The 4,866-nt window shown below is 50.6% G+C and overlaps 1 pseudogene; it reads left to right on the forward strand.

The window, feature by feature from the left end:
* Window positions 1–2,797: 2,797 nt before the first annotated feature.
* Window positions 2,798–4,559, forward strand: LOC125518440 (uncharacterized; annotated as a pseudogene).
* Window positions 4,560–4,866: the final 307 nt, after the last annotated feature.

Raw genomic sequence — 4,866 nt, forward strand, 5'->3', positions numbered from 1 at the left:
GGCACCTCCTAGGTGCCTTGGGGGGGAGGGAAGCCCCCCTTGGCCGCCGCCCCACCCTAGGAGATTGGATCTCCTAGGGCCGGCGCCCCCCCCCCTTGGCCCTCCTATATATAGTGAGGGAAGGAGGGCTTTTCTCCCACGCCTTTGGTTGCCTCCTTCTCCCTCTCCCACACCCCTCCTCCTCCATAGCGCTTAGCGAAGCCCTGACGGAGTACTGCAGCTTCATCACCACCACGCCGTCGTGTTGTTGCTGGAGCCATCTTCCTCAACTTCTCCTTCCCTCTTGCTGGATCAAGAAGAAGGAGACGTTACACTAACCGTACGTGTGTTGAACGCGGAGGTACTGTCCGTTCGGTGCTAGGATCTTCGGTGATTCGAATCACGTCGAGTACGACTACCTCATCCCCGTTCTTTGAACGCTTCCGCTTGCGATCTACAAGGTACGTAGATGCATCTAATCACTCGTTGCTAGATGAACTCCTAGATGGATCTTGGTGAAACCGTAGGAAAATTTTTGTTTTCTGCTACGTTCCTCAACAGTTTCTTTATTGGTTGGCTGCTGGTTCTGTTTGTTCATATGCATAAGTGCTACTGTTTCTTTGTTATCTTATAAAGGATATAGTCCTTCATTTGTATATAGCCGTAACTCTCTTATTGATCAACATATACTGATTCATCTCTTTACTGCAATTACTCTGTGTACTTCATGATTTGCTCCTGTAGTGGTATAAAATTATAGTTTCTCTTTCAAGCTGGTATCTGTGTTTGATATATACTAGTCTTTATCTAAATACCATGTATTGGTATTTCTTGTATGGTTTAGTACATCATCTACTGGTGGTTTAGTTGTATATTGTACAGGACATAGTCCTGACGGTTGCATGTAGTGACAATTCTTTCTTTGCATTAGCTATTTCATATGTTTCAGATAATTTAGATGCATGCTTATACTCCTATCTATACCAGGTGCATGTGTTGTGCTTGTGTACCTATATACAGAATAGTACCCATGTGTAAGTGGGTGTATGTGTTCTGCTTATAGCAGATGTTTAGTAAATGTGCTATCAATGGCCTATTTCTTCTTGCAGGTTATGGACTATATCTTTCCTTGCCAATTCCCACTCTCTTAAATCTGATTTGAACAGATGCTGCGCTGGTCTCTTCACTTTCTTTCTTTCTCTCCTACTCTCACTGATAAGAACAGGTGCTCCTTAATCTTGCCATGCCAATGATGGTGTCCTGAGGCTCTCATCGTTACTTAAAGATGTTGCACTACTTGATCCAATGATGCAATAGTCCTAGCACTACTAGGCTGCCTGAGGACAATCCCTACTTCAAACCCTACCTCTGGGCTAGTTGATTAGTAGTGGGTTTGTTGGATTTCATCTGAAAACTAACCCAAGCTTAATTGAGGGATCCCCTAATCATGGAGTTAGTTCTAGTTTGAGTTGATCTTTGGGTTTGGCTTTGATCTATACTTTGCTGGCTCTACTTCTGTCTTTTGGGTTATTGGCTCCATTTATGCAGTGTTGGCTCTCTTCTACTGTTTCTTTGATCAACTCAATCTGATTGGGGTTTGACTAATGTTTCCAAACTCGTAAGTGCTAGCTCCTACAGCAAAGGCATTTTGCTAAGGGGAATGCTACATTTAAACCTTGATCAAGTTTTTCATGTTTGTTGTTTCTTGTTTTGCAGGTTGATGAACTGGAAGAAAGAAGCAGAAGATGAAGAACTAGATAGTTTAGTATAGGTTTAGTTTAGGACTTTTTCTAGATACGCCCGCTATCTAGCGGGAGAGGGGAGGGAGCGTTGGAGGAACCGGATGAAGACGAGTTTCATCGTGATGATGCTCATCGTGATGACCGCAGCTCTCTTCTATGTGATGGTAGTTTAGATGATCGATATCGACTTGTAATGTGAAGACAAACTCGTTACTCGCGGTCTCGAGACTTGTAATATAATGTTCTATCTTTGTTCGGTCTTTTTAATTTGGAGACTAATATGATGAATTGTATTCGGAGACTAATATGATGAATTGTATTCAGAGACTAATCTTCTATTGTATTCGATGAATCCGTTGTTGATGTGTGCTATCTATATTTTGTCCAATTATACATTTTGTAACCTGTGCAAAAAACAGAAAAATAAAAAATAAAAAAACCTAATATTCATACTAATGACGCATCACATCACAGTGCGCCATTAGTATGCCAAAGGATACTAATGGCGCATCATTAAACAGTGCGCCATTAGTATGCCGAAGTTACTAATGGCGCATCTTGTTATTGTGCGCCATTAGTATGCCAAAGCACCTGGGTATACATGGCCCCCTGGGAGGCATACTAATGGCGCACTGTTGTATATACTAATGGCGCATCTGAGGTGCGCCATTAGTATACCAGATACTAATGACGCACCTGTGGTGCGCCATTAGTAAAATATACTAATGGCGCACCACTAATGCACCATTAATGGCTAAATTAGGTGCGCCATTAGTAGGCCTTTTCCTAGTAGTGATACAAACGTCATTTGAACGGTATATGCACATTCATGCCAAGTTATGAAATCAGTTTAATGTATTTTACAAGATCAGGCATTAAACTGCACATCCATGGCAAGTTCAAGCTGGTGTATTTACCTCTTTATTAATCTAGTCAAACGACAGTAGCTTTTCTCTTTGATGCCTCGGGAACCCGGCCGGGCCGTGCCTCCTCTACTTCCTCCTCTAGTTCCTATATACTCCTACTCCGCAGCGAGCCAGCGAGCACGCACAGAGAGCACAAGAAGCGCCGACGCGATGCCTTCCTCCCAGGTCTCCTCCACCCCCTCCGTCGTCGACATCAGCGACACCGACAGTGACGACGCCGCCGCGGCCGCCCTCTCGAGGCCCGTCGCCGACCGCGTCGCCTCGTCTCTCCTCACCCAGGACGCAGTCGACGCCCTCTGCAGGAAGCACGGCGTGCCGACGGGCTACACCGCGCGCCCCGCCGGCGACCGGCGCGCCAGCACCCCGCCGCCGTAGCGGGCCGTGTGCATGTACGCGCACGCGCTGGAGGCCGGGGCGCGCGTCCCGCTGCATGGCTTCTTCTCCGAGGCGCTCACCCACTTCGGCATCGCGCCGGGCCAGCTCGCGCCCAGCGGCTGGCGCGTCCTCGTCGGGTTCGTGGTGCTCTGCCACGACGCTGGCGTGCAGCCATCGACGGACGTGTTCCGCCACTTTTTCTCGCTGGCCGCGTTCAAGCTCAAGGGTTGGTACTGCTTCCGAACAAAGGACGCCGCCGGCGCGCTCTTCACTGGGCTTTCGAAACCCGATGAGGCGTGGAAGGGCAGGTTCTTCTTCCTGACATCGCCGGAGCCATGGCCGTGCCCCGTGCGCTGGGGCGAGCCGCTGCTGTGCAAGAACTCCGTCGCTGATCCGGTGCTCACAGGCCAGCAAAAGAAAATCGTGGGAAAGCTACTGAGCGCACACGGCACCATGGTTGACCTCCGGACATACCTCGGTGATGCCAAAAAACTTGCCGCGGCATTCGCCTCGCCATCGCCACCCGTTCCTTCCCATGACATCAAAGGTGAACTCGCTTTTAACAGTATTCCCGATCCCGATTCCCCTATCGAGTGAGCAGATAATTTACTCATGTATTTTGACTTTTGAACTAGGCATGGATTCGTCCGTGGCGAAGGTGAAACTCGAGCGGGACGGTGACACACCGACGGTGTCCCTGAAAAAAAGGAAACGCGAGGAGGCCGCCAGTGCAAAAGACGGTCTCTGCCGTTCTGAGCAGAGCACGCCGCATGCTGCCCCGCCAGATTTCGACCCGAAGCCGCCGCACTCGCCCGCGCCCGACGCACACGACGGCGACAGCGCCGACTGGCAGGCCGCGAAGAAGGTGCTAGAGTCCATCACCACGCCGTCGCGGGCGCAATCGTTCGCCGCGGCAAAGCCGTCCGACGTCGTCGCTTCGAGCTACTCAGCCATGCTCCAGGTATGCAGCAGCCAAATCGTCCATCGTTAAGTCCATGCCATTTATCTGATCTGATCATATTTTGTTTTGTGTGCGTGGTGGCGCGTGCAGGCCGCGAACTACGCGTCCTTCTCCTTGGACTACACGCTGGAGCTGAAAAAGAAGCTGTCGGCACGGGACGCAGAGGTTGCAGCTCTGCGGGAGCAGCTGGAGAGCACGAAGGGCGATCTTACCGCGGCGAAGCTGGCGGCGGAGGCTGTGGTGGAGAGCGCCAGGACGACGGCGGTGCAGCAGTTCCTGGCGTCCGAGGAGCACAAGCGGCGGCTCGCAGAGCACGCGCTGGCGGGGTACGAGCGCGGCGCCGAGGAGATGAAGCGCGCTGTTCTCCGGATATACCCTCACCTCGACGCCGCCCGGCTGGTCGTGCCGCTAGATTAGCTTAGCTCTGCTCTCCGTTATTGTTGGTCTCTTGTGCGTGCCTTCTCTTGAGAGATCATGTAAGGAGTTGCTGGATTATGTGCGTAGCATCAAGGACGAAGAATGTCACTGAGTTGGCCATGCATGCTCGCAGTTTGATTGTGGGCTGCTAACGATTCGCCGCTCGGCTCGGGACGAAATCACTGTTCTGACCTTGTCAGAGTTTATTCTCATAAATTGAACCCGACATGAAAGTATTTTACGATTTGATCCTTTTAAAAACGTCAAGACCTATGGCGTTTTCATCCAACACAGAAACGCTGAGCAAGCTAGTGTTCCTGACTTGGCCCACTGCCAGGCCGAGGGAGTGTTGCTTGCTGACGTGGCGTGGTGGAAACGCCTAGCAAGCTAGCGTTGCTAGAAACGCCATCGTCCTTGGCGTTTCTGGTGCAGATATTTTAGGTGGTCGTGGGGCTTTCACCCACCA

Source organism: Triticum urartu, chromosome 7A (assembly GCF_056163025.1).
Source record: "Triticum urartu cultivar PI428250 chromosome 7A, HENAU_Tu73, whole genome shotgun sequence".
Taxonomy (NCBI): domain Eukaryota; kingdom Viridiplantae; phylum Streptophyta; class Magnoliopsida; order Poales; family Poaceae; genus Triticum; species Triticum urartu.